Source organism: Lathyrus oleraceus, chromosome 5 (assembly GCF_024323335.1).
Source record: "Lathyrus oleraceus cultivar Zhongwan6 chromosome 5, CAAS_Psat_ZW6_1.0, whole genome shotgun sequence".
Taxonomy (NCBI): Eukaryota; Viridiplantae; Streptophyta; class Magnoliopsida; order Fabales; family Fabaceae; genus Lathyrus; species Lathyrus oleraceus.
In genome coordinates this window covers 185476638-185495430 of record NC_066583.1, presented here as the reverse complement: position 1 = coordinate 185495430, position 18793 = coordinate 185476638, and positions in this window count along the sequence as shown.

The following is an 18793-nucleotide window of genomic DNA, read 5'->3' as shown; positions in this document are numbered from 1 at the left end:
TTGGATGAAGATAACTGTCACCAATTAAAGATGAGCAAAAAAATAGTTACTCTGCAAAAAGGGAAGAAATAGGGTTTACAACTATCGGTATGAGGGTAGAGAAACACAGACTCCGCCGAGGATAATAATTACTAATTATTCAGCAATTATTCGTTTACCACGGGGAAACAGGAAAAGAGTGTCAAGAGACCGATCTAGGATCAAACTAGATAGGCACACCAAATCAAGACTTGTCCCGGTGAGGATATAACTCAATGGGGAAAACCATCCCAGTATATGTGTTGGGAAGGAACAAAAACAATCAACATCCACGAGGATATAACCCGGTGGGGAATATGGAAGAAAGGATAGACGCTTTCTGCTTATGGAGCTGACTCTATATGGAGAGATCAGACACACACATCTGCTCGGGGAAGTATATCACCAAATAGCAGGAGACAACAAACAACGATATATGGCAAAGAATGCAACATGAATATCTGAATGTTATAATTATGCATGAATATGCGTGGTTTATGTATGATGTATGCTGATAGACAGACATATCTAACACAACCAGGTCCCGGAATCAACCACCCGGTACTACATCTCAAGAGAGAAAGCCAAGTTCACCGGGGAGTATCCAATCTGTTAGGGATCAGAGATACCAGGAAGCAAAGAACTCTGCAAGGGATGAATCATCAATCATTCCAGCTGGGGACGAGAGTTATCACAGACAAGGTCCACCACACCAACAACTCTACTGGGGAATCTATCCGAGGAGATAAAGGATTTATCGGGATCAACCACCAAATACCGCTCTTGCCCAAAGAGATCCAAGTTGCTGAGGAAGAAAGATTGCTACTTTGCTGAAGGGAAGAGAGGTGACTCTCAACAAGCAATCCATTCGGTAGGATAAACCACAAGGGGTTCCGGAGGGAGGAGATACAGTCATGCCAGGAATATGGACAAAAATCTTACCCTGTTGGGGATCGTACCACCCTTGGGAGAGCACTGAGGATCTCCTAAGTATCCTTTCGTCATTGCGAATTTTCACTTTGTTTAAAAACAAATTATAAAAAATTTGATCGTTTAAAACAATGATATTTTCTTAATCAAAACATGCAAAACATTTGTTGAATAGAAACAGATAAGAGTGCCAATAATTGGATAAAAGGCTCAAATTTATTTGATAGAATGGTAGTCTGCGGATGGCAAGACTCCATAGATTTTTACAAATTTGAAATTGGTGATATATATTGGAAAAGGGCTACATTGAACATAATGACCATTTCTCCACCAATTCTGAATCCGATGTATTTGAAGCTTTGGCTGATAATGAGCAAGGATCTCTGACGGACGACAGTTGTAGAACAAAGTCTTGTCAGGATGCAGTTACTTGCCAAATCCCTAATTTTTGCCTAGATTGCCCCAGGATGAGGTACTCAATCTAGAGGGATACCTATATTCATTTTTCATGTCTCTAACTTTAGCCTGGACCGCCCTTTCGGGTTTTCAATCCACCGAGACGCTCATTTTTGCCTAAGCCGCCCTTTCGGGTTTTCAACTTAGCGAGCTATTCAGTTTTTATTTTTTTAGGCGAAGTATTTCTTGACTGCATCTGAATTCACAGGACGAGTGAAATCCTCCCCATCCATAGTTGTAAGTATCAAAGCACCGCCTGAAAAGGCTCTCTTAACAACATATGGACCTTCATAGTTTGGAGTCCACTTGCCCCTGGAATCGGGCGCAAAAGACAAGACTTTCTTGAGCACAAGGTCACCTTCTCGGAACACACGAGGCTTGACCTTCTTATCAAAAGCTTTCTTCATCCTCTGCTGATATAACTGACCGTGGCACATGGCAGTCAATCTCTTTTCTTCTATCAAGTTCAGCTGGTCATAACGACTCTGAACCCATTCAGCATCAGTCAACTTGGCTTCCATCAAGACTCTCATTGATGGGATCTCCACCTCTACAGGGAGTACAGTTTCCATGCCATAAACAAGAGAGAAAGGGGTTGCCCCTGTTGAAGTGCGGACAGATGTACGATATTCGTGCAAAGCGAATGGCAACATCTCATGCCCATCTTTGTACGTAACAACCATCTTCTGGATAATTTTCTTAATGTTCTTATTAGCGGCTTCAACATCCCCATTCATCTTGGGTCTGTAAGGAGAAGAATTATGATGTGCAATCTTGAACTCGCTACACAGCTCTTTCATCATTTTATTGTTCAAGTTAGATCTATTATCAGTAATGATCTTATCTGGCACACCATATCGGCATATGAGTTGATTCTTGATAAACTTCACGACCACCTGCCTGGTCACATTTGCATACGACGTCGCTTCAACCCACTTGGTGAAGTAATCAATTGCTACGAGAATAAATCTGTGTCCATTGGACGCTTTCGGCTCTATCATGCCAATCATGTCAATTACCCACATGGAGAAAGGCCATGGTGATGAGATCACATTCAAAAGTGTCGGGGGAATATGAATCTTATCAGCATAAATCTGACACTTGTGGCATTTCTTCACAAATTTGCAGTAGTCAGACTCCATTGTCAGCCAATAGTAGCCTGCTCTCAACATCTTTCTAGCCATGGCATGTCCATTAGAATGAGTACCAAATGAACCCTCATGGACCTCAGTCATCAACAGGTATGCTTCGTGTCTATCCACGCATCTGAGCAGAACCATGTCAAAATTTCTTTTGTAAAGCACTTCGCCATTGAGGTAGAAACTGCGTGACAATCTCCTCAAAGTCTTCCTATCTTTTACAGATTCCCCAGGCGGGTAAATGTGGCTCTGAAGGAAACACTTGATATCATAATACCACGGCTTATCATCTTTTACTTCTTCTACTCCAAATACATGAGTTGGTCTGTCCACGCGCATCACGGTGATATTGGGGACTTTATTCCACAGTTTAACCACAATCATTGAAGCAAGCGTAGCAAGAGCATCTGCCATCCGATTCTCATCTCGAGAAATATGATAGAAGTCAACCTCAGTAAAGAACGTTGAAATCCTCCTCGCATAATCTCTATATGGAATAAGGCCAGGCTGATTCGTTTCCTATTCACCCTTAATCTGATTAACAACGAGGGCCGAATCACCATATACATCAAGATGCTTGATCCTTAGATCAATACATTCCTCCAATCCCATAATACAGGCCTCATACTCAGCCATATTATTCGTGCATTTGAAAGTTAGCCCTGCTGTAAAAGGAATATGCGCGCTCTGAGGAGTAATAATCACTGCCCCAATACCATTTCCATACTGATTTACAGCGCCATCAAACACCATACTCCATCTGGAACCAGGCTCTGGCCCTTTATCAAGTGTAGACTCATCGCAATCTTTCACTTTCAAATACAGAACTTCCTCATCCGGGAAGTCATACTGAACTGACTGATAATCTTCAATAGGCTGATGTGCCGAATGGTCAGCCAAGTTACTACCTTTAATAGCCTTCTGAGCTCGATACTCAATATCATACTCAAATAACAACATCTGCCAACGAGAAATTCTCCCTGTTAAAGCAGGCTTCTCGAAGATGTACTTGATTGGATCCATTCTGGATATCAACCAAGTCGTATGATTTATCATATACTGGCGTAAGCGCTTAGCAGCCCAAGCCAAAGCACAACATGTCTTTTCAAGCATTGAGTATCGAGACTCACAATCAGTGAACTTCTTACTCAGGTAGTAAATAGCATACTCCTTCTTCCCTGATTCGTCTTGCTGACCAAGGACACAACCCATCGAGTCTTAAAGAACAGTCAAATACATGATAAAAGGTCTTCCCTCTACAGGCGGAGACAGAATCGGAGGCTCAGACAGATATTCTTTAATACTGTCGAAAGCTTTCTGGCAATCCTCGGTCCAATCATGGGACTCGTCTTTCCGGAGGAGCTTGAATATAGGAGCACATGTGGCAGTCATGTGGGATATGAATCTGGAGATATAATTCAAGCGGCCAAGAAAACCTCGGACTTGCTTCTCAGTTTTGGGCGCAGGCATCTCTTGTATTACTTTGACCTTTGCAGGATCAACCTCAATACCTCTTTCACTAACAATGAAGCCCAATAACTTTCCAGAACGGACTCCAAATGTACACTTGTTGGGATTCAGACGAAGCTTATATTTCCTCAAACGCTGGAAAAGCTTCAACAAATGCTCTACATGTTCAACTTCCGTTCTTGACTTAGCAATCATATCGTCAACATATACCTCAATCTCCTTGTGCATCATATCATGAAACAAGGTGGTCATAGCTCGTTGATACGTGGCTCCGGCGTTCTTCAAACCGAAGGGCATCACTCGATAACAGAATGTTCCCCAAGGTGTGATGAGTGTTGTCTTCTCCATATCCTCGGGTTCCATTTTAATCTGATTATATCCGGAAAATCCATCCATAAACGAGAAGACTTTGAATTTAGTTGTATTATCTACCAACATATCAATATGTGGTAGAGGGAAATCATCTTTCGGACTAGCTTTATTCAAGTCCCTATAGTCCACACACATCCGGACTTTTCCATCTTTCTTAGGCACGGGCACAATATTGGCCACCCATTGAGGATATGTAGAAGTCACCAGAAACCCCGCATCAATTTGCTTCTGAACTTCCTCTTTGATCTTCACTGCCATATCAGGATGAGTTCTTTTGAGTTTCTGCTTCACAGGCACGCACTCAGGCTTTAAAGGTAGGATATGTTGCACAATATCAGTATCTAGACCAGGCATGTCTTCATATGACTAGGCAAAGACGTCAACATATTCTCGTAGCAACTTAATCAACCCCTTCGTAACAGATTCTTCCAGAAGTGCCCCAATCTTTACCTCTCGCACACAATCTTCAGACCCCAAGTTGACTGTTTCCAGATTCTTAAGATGTGGCTGAATGATCTTCTCTTCATGCTCAAGTAGCCGGGTGATCTCATCAGGAATCTCTTCAACATCGTCTTCCTCTGCCTCAAATACAGGGAATTCAAAATTGGGAGATGGTGTTGGGTCATTATGTTCAATGAGTTTAGAAATCAACCTGCATAATGATTTTTGGATATGAAAAGCTTTTAGAAATTAAACAAGGCAAATCATTATGCAGATGAAAAGATTGATTTTATTCTATTTTTTTAGGTTTTATGTGATCACCAATTTCATGAAAAAAAAGCAAAAAGGGAAAATAATTGGAAAAACAAACATTTAGCATGAATTTATTGAATGAAAATATCATTGTACTTATGCGCCAACAATGTCATCACTCCTCCTTTTGGCATGAGAGAAGGGTTTTTAAACAAAGTGATTATTACGTTGACTTATGGACAACTGTTGGAATATCCACAGCGACCCAATTGTTGCAGACCCCTCCAGGGATGATGAAGTTGCCAGAATCCTCTGCATCTTCTTCTAAGACAGCAGCAACCTCCTCGTCCTGACTGGTGTGGATAAAACCTCCACTCTTGAATAACCCTTGCTTGTTGAAAGTACCAGAAGAAAAACCTATGCCAGCCCGAGACTTGTTGTCTTCTAACTCAATCATTTTTCCTAAACTAGTGGTTGCACCACGCTCAATGGCCAACTTTGCATCTTTGTAGGAAGCAAATGAAGGAGTTCTCTTCTCAATAGGCTCAGTAATAGATAACGCTTGGAAAGGAGTTCCAACCTCAGCCTCAACATCTATATAAGAGAAGGAAGACAAATGGCTAACCAGGAGAGCCCTTTCTCCCCCTACCACCACCAGCTTCTTGTTTTTCACGAATTTCAATTTCTGGTGTAGGGTGGACGTCACGGCGCCTGCCTCGTGAATCCATGGTCTGCCTAAGAGACAACTATACGATGGGTGAATGTCCATAACCTGGAAGGTAATTTGGAAATCACTTGGTCCGATCTTGATTGGGAGATCAACTTTCCCAATCACAGTTTTGCGAGACCCATCGAAAGCCTTCACAACTACTCCACTCTGCCTCATGGGAGGCCCTTGATATGATAGCTTTGAGAGAGTGGACTTTGGCAATACGTTCAATGATGACCCGGTGTCCACCAGCACATTGGACATGGCGTCGTCTCTACAACCCATAGATATATGTAATGCCAAGTTGTGATCTCTTCCCTCCTCAGGGAGATCAGAGTCACAAAAGCTCAGGTTGTTGCAAGCAGTAATGTTTGCAACAATGCTATCGAATTGCTCCAAAGTGACATCGTGATATACATATGCCACATCCAACACCTTTTGCAAAGCCTCTCGGTGTGGTTCTGAGTTTAAGAGTAAGGATAACACAGATATTTTGGATGGCGTTTGTAGAAGTTGGTCTACAACATTGTACTCGCTTTTCTTGATGAGCCTCAGCATCTCGTCACAGTCTTCTTTCACATTGCCACTCGGGCCAACAGAAGTAGGAGTTTTCAGTATGGAGGAGGGCTTAACAGCAAGTGCCGGATTCGGAGAATTCACAACGTTCCCAATCGGGCGTTCAACAAAATCAGCATTAATTTGAGGCTTCGGCGGTGCTGAAAATACACGGCCACTACGGGTCAAACCGCTAACATCGGCAATATTCACAATAGAAGAAGAGGGAAAGGACACCTCTTTCCCATTCTCTACTGCTACGGCGTTGTAGCGATAGGGAACTGCCTTTTCAGAGGAGTAAGGCATAGGACCAGCAGGCTTAATGATCAGAGCGGGAGAAGCCTTTTGCTTGCTACCATTGTACTTGATGATAACAGGCTCGGGTATCCGGAACACTGGGGAAATCACGTTGACCTCAGGCTCATTTTCATCAACGTTTCTGTTTTGAAGGATCTCAATGACTCCTTCGTCCAGTATTTCCTGAACATCATTGCGCACCTGGCAACAACCCAATCGGTTAACAGAGCAGACTCAGCATCTATCATGGTCATGCTCATAATGACTGTAGTCACACAACAAACAATGCATCTGGACCAGAGACTATTGAATATGACTGACATATTTGACCTTGTATTTTCCAGGGCAACCCTGGATCATGTTGACAGATTTCCCATGTTCGGGCAATGGGTTCTTCTTCACATTAGAGCCTACGTCCTCAAAATATAAAATACCACACCTCACAAGGTCTTGAACCTTGGTCTTCAAAGGGTAACAATTCTCCACGTCGTGGCCGGGAGCACCAGAATGGTAAACACAATGTAACTCAGGCTTATACCACCACTGGGGGTTAGCAGGTATAGTTGGTGGGTCTCTCGGAGTAATCAGCTTCCTTTCTATCAAAGAGGGATATAACTCTGCGTACGTCATAGGAATAGGGTCGAAGGCGACCCTCTTCCTCTCATAACTTGTGCTGGTCTGATTACTGTTGCGAGGCTGGTAGGCCTGTTGTTGTGGACGGTGCTGTTGTTGCTGATATTACGGATGTGGTTGCTGATTGTTATTATGTTGCTGATATTGTTGATTGTCTCTGAAAACAGGTGCTATATGAACCACCTGGTGCTGGTTACTGGCGGGACGCACAGTCTTCCTCCTCACAGAGGGTCTTCTTGGTTTCTCATGGGAGATCACAGCATGTGCCTCTCCATCTTTCTTCTTTGCAAATGCCCCATAACGTTTGGAAGAAGAGCCTTCTTCTCTGGTTAACCGTCCTTCACGGACCCCTTCTTCTATACGCATCCCCATATTCACCATCCGCTCATAATAAAAAGAACTTAAAGTCTTCAAAAAGATCTTAGTCATCTCTTTCTCTTCTAGCGGAGGCACGATCTGTGCTGCCACCTCTGGGCGTACTCCTTAAATATTTCTTTATCCTTCTGGGACATGGCTCTCAATTGATCTCTATCGGGAGCCATATCCACGTTGTACTTGTACTGCTTGATGAAGGCTTCGCCGAGATCATTGAAGGATCGGATGTTCGCGCTGTCTAAACCCATGTACCAACGCAAAGCGGCACCGGACAGACTGTCCTGAAAGTAGTGGATGAGTAGTTGGTCATTATCGGTTTGAGTCGACATCTTCCTGGCATACATGACCAGGTGGCTGATAGGACAAGTATTTCCTTTGTACTTTTCAAAATCAGGGACCTTGAATTTCACAGGGATCTTCACATTTGGAACCAAGCAGAGTTCGGCAGCAGACTTGCCGAAAAGATCCTTCCCTCTGAGAGTTTTCAATTCCTTGCGAAGCTCAAGAAATTGATCGTTCATAGCATCCATCTTCTCATAAACATCTGGACCCTCAGACGGCTCAGAATGATAGATGATGTCGTCTACCCTGGGCAAAGTATGCACGACAGGAGGAGGAACGGCAAGGACCGGGCTAGATGTCGGCAGAGAAGCAAAGGTAGGAACAGGACCCTCAGGCATGAAATTGGGAGGCATCCCCCACGGGAACCCGGTTGGCATGGCTGTTGGAACAAAGTGTGCACTGGCAGCGGGCACAGTAGAGGAGACAATCTCAGAGATAACTGTCCTCTGGGGAGGAGTTGAAGGTGTCATAGAAGACTGGCTCTGGGCAGCCATGAGTGACTCCATTAGGGCAGTCAATCTGGCCACTTCCTCTTTCAGCTCGCGGTTCTCTTGCTCTAAGTGATCCATCCGTCTTGAAATGTTGGCTCTAGTGTAGTACCGGTGAGTCAACTTGTCTTCAAAATAAATGAAGGACACAGAGTTAGACCACAAGGCAAGGGACCGAAAATAAAACCTGCTTATGCATATGATGCATACAATGTTTGTGCATATGATTTGTTTTTTATTTCAAAGGAACTTTAGAGTTTTATTTGCAAATTCTGGAAATATTAAGCATTTTATCACATATGAAAATATCTCATCAAATAATATCAGGGAAAAGAAGTGCAGCATCGTCAATCATATACAAGAGAAAAGGAAAATAATCGTCTTATGGATCCCTATAAACAATCATCTAAAGCTCGGGACACAGGAAGATAAGATGCGCGAAGCCTCTTCACCTCCCTCTCGTAGGCTGCCTCCATATCGGCCTTCTTTTTGGCGAGTCGATCATACCTTCTCTTCCATAACTTAGAAGACTTAGGAAGTAGAGAAGTCCATACATCATCAGGGTCATCAATAACCTGATGCTCAAGAAACTCAATCAACGCATCCTTCTCCTTAATCTGCTGAAGCAACTCTTCACGTTCACGGATCCAGACACGTGAACGGTCTTCGTCTCTCAACTCCTCTACTCCTTGATTAGGGAGGGTTGAGGGCCCAACCATAATCGTAGGTGTAGGTCTCGGATACTCGTAAGGCATGAGATACTCAGACGCCCTCTTCCTAACCCAAACAGTGTAAGGCTCCAAAGCGATGCAATTCTTAGAACCCAACTCTTTCCTTCCTTTCCTATGAATCTTGCGCCAAGCACGGACCATCCTAGCTTTCAAGCCTTGGGGATCTTTACCATCCTAAAAGAATACACCCTCTAACAGAATGTTATTGGGTTTATCCTTTAAGGGGAACCCAAGCTGCCGACGTGCCAAAACAGGATTGTAGTTAATCCCACCACATGTACCAAGAAGAGGTACATTGGAGAATTCGCCACAAGAGTCAATAATCTGCACACCATCATACACATGGTTATACCAAGAGATATCATCATTAGTGAGAGACATAAGTCTCGTGGACCACCGTAGACATTCCTTGTTCTCCTTGAAAGCGATCGTCTGAGGTAAGTGAGAAATAAACCACTTATACAACAGAGGCAAACAACACACAATGGCGCCACCACCCTTTGCATTCCTCATATGCAAAGAGAAGTAGGTATCGCCCAATAGAGTCGGAACGGGATTAAGAGTAGAGAAGATCCTAATAGTGTTCACATCCACAAACTTGTCGATGTTGGGGAACAATACCAATCCATAGATGAGAAGTACAAATATGGCCTCAAAGGAATCCTCACTCATGGCCTTCCCATATATAGTAGCTTGAGCAATGAGGAACTCAGAAGGGAGACCTTGAATTCCACCTTTGGTAGTCATATGAGCACCAACCAGAGATTCATCTATGTGTAACATGTCAGCTATCTCTTAAGAAGTAGGAATACTCTCCAAGCCACTGAACGACAACTGGTCTAGAATAGGTATACCCACAAGGTAAGCATACTCCTCAAGGGTAGGCAAAAGCTGGAAATCCGGAAACGTGAAGCAACGGTACAAGGGATCATAAAACTGCACTAATACACTCACCAATCCTTCATCCACCTGAGTAGTCAGAAGAGGAAGAAGCTTCCTAAAATGAGCTTTGAAACCCAAGGGATCTAATACATAAGATGTCAAATTCCTTAACTTTTTCAAGTCTGGTTGTCTGAAACTGTACTTCTTTGTATTCCTTCTTTGTCTTTCCATGTCTAAATTTTTTGCCAATAAACCCCTTAAGTTCCTTGAAAATTTTCTCATTATTTTGATGGTATGAATGCAAATGGGTGCATGAATGCATGAATGCAACAATCACACTCAAGGATCAAGCAAAGCACACCAAACAAAGGTCATGGGATGGATCATGTTATCCTTAATATCAACCATCCATTTTGGTGGATTATGGTTTACACCTTATCAACACCCAAGTTCCATTGATATTAAGGATACCTGAACGGATCAACCATGAATCAAGGGTTTGTTGCAAGTCACGAGCATGGAGTTTAGGTTAAGAACCACCCAAAAGGGAGTGTACTAGGGTTTAAACCTGCCAAACATGTTCTACAAGAGGTTCCCATAGTCATCATCCCATCTTTTGGATATTATCGGAGAAACGACTACTCGTATTCCAAAAATATTCTCAAGAGAGACTCTTATGAGTGTAGTATCGCGTAACAATCGTATCAAATCTTACACTTGAACGACTTTCGCACTACATCCTAAGAATAGGCCAAGATGGGCTTAGTAAACTAAGGTCCTTGGCTTCTAAGGTCTATATTGGAAAGAGTGATGTCTAACCACAACTACTTGTGTGACATTATTGATCCCAACATGACCTCCACCAAGTGAATGGGCTTGCAAGTCAACTTGCTAAGGAATAACTCCACACAAGTCAACAAGACTATGCCATTCTCCTATCCTAAGTGCACTCAAGTCCGGGTACAGAACTCATCTCGCAAAGATCACCAAGTATACAAGGAATTAATATCAAGCAAATCAATCATTACATACAATACAGTAATCCCAAATTGCACAAAAATATGTCACAAAAAAAATATATACAATACAATACAACAAATATGAAAAGTAGGCAAAACCCACTAGGATTCCATGATCCCCAGCAGAGTCGCCACTTTTCTGTAGTGGGGTATTCGTTACCATTAGAGCTATTGACTAAATCCAAGGTAAATCATACAAGTCGAGTCGCCACCGCACTTCTATTTATCCAAAGGAATGGTTAGAAAGCGAACAAAAACCTAAAAGTTTTATCGAATCAAAAACTAGTAAAAATGTCAGAGATCTGGGTAAGGGGGTTGGTTATGCAATGGGAAGGTATTAGGCACCCAAAGCATCCTAGGTACTCCTAGGGAGCCCTTTTCACGTTTGTGCAAAGGTTGTTGTTTTTTTTTGAAAATTTATTTGTGCAAACATGATTGAAGGGATGAGAAAATCGTGTATGTTTATCTAATGTACTACTTACTAAAAGAAGGGTCAAAAGAAAATGACTCGCACGGATGTCGCATCCACTGCATACGTATCTCATCTGAATCTGAGAATCAGAGTCTTCATAGCTCGGCTACCTATGGGTTAAAGAGGAGTGTGCTCGGTAAGACATTGCATCTTATGCCTACGTATCTCATCTGGAATGAGAATCAGAGCGAAACGTAGTTCGACCACCTATGGGGTAAGGGTTGTGTTTTGGGGTGAACGACGTTACTACGCAATCTACCGGATGCTCGACCTTTGGAGACTTACTCGCCTATAGTAGAAGGAGATAACGTGTTCTTAGGAGAAGAAAAATCAATGAGTTTGGGGTGTTTAGGGATGCTCATGCAAAAAGGCAGTCCTAGATGAAGGAACCGCGCTACCTTAAATGACATGCCACGAGAGGCTATACGAAACCTAAGAAATCGGTAACATGCGGGAAAAGTAAAGGGATCGAGAGATCTACCGTACGGATAAAGATCCAAAGTAACAACAATTAAAGAGATAAGAAACCCAGAGACTCTTCCAAGCTAAACACCATCAAAGAAAGCGAGTCAGTACAGGTAATCGGAATAAACCTCCAGGTGGTATCCCACAAATAAAGTGGAACACCAGGCAAGCCATCTCTGCAAGAGTCATATGAGCCCTCACAAAACAAAACTCAACAAACAGGTTAGAGAAACAAGATAGGGTAATCAAGAGTTGCCCCCAAATCAAAATGTAACCACATGAATCATGCCATTAAAATTCACAAAAAGCTCACAAAAAGCAACCAAGGGTAGGAGGCCTAAACCTCTTGTCAAACACATGCATCAAAAGGGTATCAAATTCACCCATAATACCTCATACATTCAGAGCATTCAAATTAAAAGCATAAAGTAATGGGAATAAGGAAAACCTGACTGGAGAGATCGAATGAAATTGAATTGCCCGGTTGGGTTTGCAAAGCAATCTGAGGGTTTATATGAGAGGGAATTGGTTCTTTGCCGATGAGTTCCCTTCAGTCTCTGGAGGTTTCTCTGAACTCTGTTAGCTCTTCTCTCACTATCTTTTTCCCTGCCAGGGTAATATGAACAAAATTCCTTTTGTTTCACTGAAACTCTGAATTTATAACCTGATTTTTGTGGACCTGTGGGCTCAAATGAGAGAGGCCCAAGTCCAAAAAATTTCTGTTATATTTTATTTATTTATTTATTTTTTCTTTTTTTTTCTTTTTTCGTTTTTTTTAAACATGTGGGCTTCGCCTAGCGAGCATGACAGTTCAAGAAATTCCTCTGAGCGTAGGTGATTCTGGTGGCTTTTCTTGGGACTCGCTAGGCGACCCATTCTGCTTGCCTAGCGAGCATGACAGCTCATGAACAAACTTTTGCTTCTTCAAGATTAACATTTTGACTGACGAGTAGACCCCATTTGAACCTGTTGGAAGTATCTTAAGCCATTCCCTTGTGTTGACTGATCATCTAAATAGAACCCACAAAGTGTCTTGGATGATACTCAAGCTTCAAACAAAAGATGTTAGTGACACATTTTTATGCTTTTGGTTAGTAAACAAAAGTAAGAGAAACAATGATGTATAATTCAAGCATGCTTGGTGATCTCAAACCAATCACAAGGAGTCCCACCCAAAGGCAAAGGGAACCAAGATGCTAAAGATCCTTGAGGCAATGCAAATGCAATGTTATGATGACATGAGGGATCTTAGGGTCAAATTTGGGGTCTTACATTCGGAGATTCAGCTCTAGTGATCAATCAAGTGAATGGTGATTGGAACACCCTCCAGCCCAATCTGGTCCCTTACAGAGATTACACGAGAAGATTGTTGACTTTCTTCACAACAGTAAAGTTGTATCATATACCTCGTGACGAGAACCAGATGGCACATGCTCTTGCTACTCTATCATCCATGATCAAGGTGATTCGGTGGAACCATGTTCCCAGGATTGATGTTATGCGCCTTGATAGGGCCGCACATGTGTTTGCTGCTGAAGTGGTAGTTGATGACAAGCCCTGGTATCACGACATCAAGTGCTTTCTGAAGAATCAAGAGTACCCTGCAGGGGCATCCAACAATGATATAAAGACTTTGAGAAGATTGGCAGGAAGTTTCTTCTTGAACAAAGACGATGTGTTGTATAAGAGGAACTTCGACATGGTCTTGCTCAGATGCGTGGATAGACACGAAGCAGACATGTTAATGCAGGAAGTTCATGAAGGCTCCTTCGGTACTCATGTCGGCAGACATGCAATGGCTAAGAAGTTGTTGAGAGCAGGTTATTACTGGATGACCATGGAATCTGATTGTTTCAAATATGCTCAGAAATGCCATAAATGCCAGATTTATGCTGATAAGGTACATGTGCCGACAAATCCTTTGAATGTGATGTCTTCGCCGTGGCCTTTTGCTATGTGGGGCATTGATATGATTGGAAAGATTGAGCCGACTGCTTCCAATGGGCATCGTTTCATCCTTGTTGCAATCGACTATTTCACCAAGTGGGTTGAAGCAGCGTCATTCACGAATGTCACCAGACATGTGGTTGCCCGATTCATTAAGAAAGAAATCATTTGTCGTTATGGGATTCCCGAAAGAATCATTACTGATAATGGTTCTAATCTCAATAACAAAATGATGAAGGAGTTGTGCAAGAACTTCAACATTCAGCATCACAATTCTTCCCCTTATCGCCCTAAGATGAACGGTGTTGTTGAGGCAGCAAATAAGAACATAAAGAAGATTGTGCAGAAGATGGTCGTCACGTACAGAGATTGGCATGAGATTCTACCCTTTGCCTTGCATGGGTACCGTACTTCAGTACGTACATCGACCGGGGCAACCCCTTACTCCCTTGTGTACAGTATGGAAGCAGTCATACTTGTTGAAGTGGAGATTCCTTCTCTAAGAGTCCTGTTGAATGTCAAGTTAGACGAAGCTGAATGGATTCGGACAAGGTTCAATGAGTTGAGTCTTATCAAAGAGAAGCGAATGGAAGCCATTTGTCATGGGAAGTTGTATCAGAGTCGGATGAAGAGAGCCTTTGATCGGAGAGTGCGTCCTCGATGCTTCCGAGTCGGAGATTTAGTGTTGAAAAGGATCCTTCCTCCTCAGACAGATCACAGGGGCAAGTGGACTCCTAACTATGATGGACCGTATATTGTCACCAAGGTTTTCGACGATGGAGCCTTAATGCTTGCAACTATGGATGGCGAAAACTTCACTTCCCATGTAAACTCTGACGCAGTTAAAAAATACTTCGCATAAAATAGACCCGCTGGACAATAAAAAGAATAGTCCAGGCAAAAAATGGGCATCCCGACGAACCAAGAAAATGAAAAGGTTTGGGAAAAAACTAGGGATTAAAAAATGAAAAGATTGTACACTCGGTAAGTTGAAAACCTGAAAGGGCAACTTAGGCAAAAATGGGTATCCCGGTGGATTGAAAACTCGAAAAGGGCGATCCAGGCAAAAGTTAGGGATTAAGCGAATGACTGCGTTCTGAGTAGTTCTGAATCTCATCTCGTGTCGATAAATGGAAATTTTCGAAGGGTAGGAAACAGTCCAATCACCTTTTTCAGAAAGCTGATCATCTGGAGGCTCTTGAAGAAGAGCGAGTCATAGCAGAATTGGAGCCCGATAGAAATCCAGTTCACATTGCCATTAGATTAATTTTGGTTTTTATCTTTTGTGCAATTACCTCTTTCCAGGAATTGCTTCCTGATGTAAATGCCTATTCAGAGGCCACTCAATCAATAAAATCATGTTATTCAGTACATCTTTGTGTTCATTTTCTTTTTACTGTTTTGTTTGCAAAAATGACGTCCGAATTTTTGATAAATATTGCATCATGAAATATAAGAGCTTTACAGGTACATGCTTAATAAACATTTAAAATTGCTGTAAATTTTAAGTGCTTTGGATCTTCTATTCAAAACAGGTACACTCGGGGCATTTCCTTAAGGCCCCCATCAAATGATCGCGGATGTTTTCCTCAACAGTTGGTATTCGGTATCTCCTCCATGCAGAGCTGGTCCGAGCGTTGGATTCTTCAATCCCCAGCAGGCTCTCACTACTATACTTCCCCAAGCAGGTTGTTTCAGACTATATTTCCCCAACGGAGTTGACAGTGCCAGACTGTATCTTCCCAACAGAAGCGGCTGCTCCTTAGAGTTCGGTGTCAGATCGATGATCTCGACGCTGGGTCCATGGCTTCTTTCCTTGAAGCAGAGTCTCGGTACCGTATCAGTGTTTGCTTCCCCTGCTGAGTCGTCTCTCTCGCAGATTATGGTTTCCAGAACCGCCGTCGCTTTCCTCAACAACAAGTTTTCAGTGTCGTTCCCTCCTCAGTCAGAGCCTCGGTATTTTGTTATTGCCAGAACACACGTGGGTGATCATTTCCCCAGCAGAATTCCTTGCCTCGGCTTGGCATTATCCCCGGCATTTCACATCCATGCATGTAGAATCATATTGCATTGCATCCTCCTAAATCGCGTAGCATTTCCCTTTTCAGGGAGCATTACGCCATTGAAAAATTCAAACATACGCATGTAAAGCATAAAACATTCTCGGTATCCCAAGTGATAAGCCAGAAGTTGTTTCCAGTGCTCAGACTGAAGTATGTTCATGACCTACTATCCCCAGCATAGGTCGTTGGACCACGTGCCGCCTCAATTATCATTTTCCCTATTTCTGCCGACGCTGACAGGCATGAAAGTTTCCGGTATTCAGACCGAAGTGACATTCAGGCCAGTTTTCCGATGTTCAGATCGAAGAAGTTTCCGACGTTCAGGTCGATGTAACTTGTGGCATTCAGGCCAGTTGCCGGTATCCAGACCGAAGTGGCATTCAGGCCAAGTTTCCGGTATTCAGACCGAAGTGGCATTCAGGCCAATTTTCTGATGTTCAGATCGAAGAAGTTTCCTACATTCAGGTCGATGTAACTTGCGGCATTCAGGCCAGTGTTTCTGGTATTCAGACCGAAGTGGCATTCAGGCCAATTTTCCGATGTTCAGATCGAAGAAGTTTCCGACATTCAGGTCGATGCAACTTGCGGCATTCAGGCCAGTGTTTCCGGTATTCAGACCGAAGTGGCATTCAGGCTAGTTTCCCGATGTTCAGACTGATGTTTGATAATCTCATATCTCCCGATGCTCAGATCGAAGTCATTTCCAGTATTCAGCCTGATGAGCGGCATTCAGGCCATGGTTATTTCTGTGTTACCATTTATTTTGGTATCCAGGTTAACATTCTTTTCCGGTATTCAGACCGACTCTCACCGTACCAGACGAATTCTTCTTTCAAGACCACCTCTTTGCCGATTCTGACAGGCATTGTTACTTCACTTTAGTGCAAATTTTCGGGCTTTTATTGTATTCAATCCCTTGATACCTCGAAAGTGCGAAAGCCGCTGCTATCTTCTTTTTGGGTCTCTAGTTGATTGAATAGGGACAGCTGTAGCACCTTAAATTTGCCCCCCCTTATTCATACATTCATTTTTAGGTCATTTGACATTTCATATTGCATTTCATCATGTCCATTAGAATTAACTCCAAGAAGCTTGAATATCATCCAAGACACTTTGTGGGTTCTATCTGGGTGGTCAGTCAACACAAGGGAATGACTTGAGTTACTTCCAACATGTTCAAATGGGGTCTATTTATCATTCAAAATGCTAATCTTGAAGGAGCAAAAGTCTGTCATAATCGCTAGGCGAACAGCGTGGTTCGCTTAGCGAATCTGAACTGTCATGCTCGCTAGGCGAGCAAATTCTTCGCTAGGCGAAGCGCACGTGTTTTCAAAATATAACAGAAAATCTTGGACTTGGACCTCCCTCATTTGAGCCCACAAAGCCACGAAAATCAGGTTATAAACTCAGAATTTCATTGAGCCAAACCCTATTCTATTCCTATTACCCTGGCAAAAGAGAAGAGCTAACAGGATTCAGAGCAGCCTCCAGACACTGAAGGGAACTCATTTGCAAAGAACCTATTCCACCTCATATAAACCCTAAGATTTTTCTGCAAACCCAACGGTGCAATTCAATTTCATTCGATCTCTCCCATCAGGTTTGCCTTATTCCCATTATTTTATGCCTTCAATTTGAAAATTCTAAATGTACGAGGTATTATGGTGAATTTGAAAGAGTGGGTATCGTTCGGTTTTGCCCACGAGTTTAGATATGCTTGAATATGTAGAACAATGCCTTGAATGTTTGATCACCTAATTCCTGAGATCGTACTGTTATCAGAGAAAAATCCAGAACCCGCAGGCACTCGCTAGCACTTTCGCTAGGCGAGCCTGCAGCGAAGCTTCGCTAAGCCTTCGCTAAGCGATGCAGTAGCGATCGCGACAGTAGCTGCTTTTTGCTCTCTAATCTGTTTGGTGTTTGTTATGATATGCTTTCTATTACGTCCGGGCATATATTTTGGTATGTATGTCATGTACTGACGTGTGGATCCTTGCCCCCTGATTTTGAGCTTTGATACCCTTTCGATGCATTTGTTTGATAAGAGGTTTAGGCCTCCTACCCTTGGTTGCTTCTTGTGAGCTTTTTTTTGTGAATTTTAATGGCATGATTCATGTGGTTACATTTTGTTTGGTGCAACCCTTGATTGCACCCCATCCTATTATTCTAACTTGTTTGTTGAGTTTTGGTGAGGGCTCACATGACTCTTGAAGATATAGCTTGCTTGGTATTCCACTTTATTTGTGGGGTACCATTCAGAGATTTATTCTGATTACCCTGCTGATTTGCTTTCTTTGATGGTGCTAGTTTGAGAGATCTCCGGGTTTCTCGTTCCTTTAGTTGTTGTTACTTCGGATTTTTATCCGTGTGGTAGATCTCTTGATCCCTTTATCTTTCCTGCATTTTACCGCTTTCTTAGCTGGAAGGCCTCAATAAGAGGCAATGTTTTCTTCTGTGTGTTTACTTTTGTGCCCAAAGATCTCCAAGAAGAGGCATCAGTGCTAAAGACCTCCCCGAAGAGGCAATTGACAAATAAAAGGGATTAGTAGTCAATCCCCCGTTATTCTGTGTGTCGTTCTTTATGCTCACACTACGTGTCGATGCTTCAGAACAAAAGCCCAAGATCTTTTGTCCGATCAGTCAGTGGAGAGGGTTCCACCTTTCTGAATCCCCACTTTTTGTCATGAGCTCACCCTGTCCAGGGTTAAGAGCTATGAGGTCTTATCCTCATTACCCT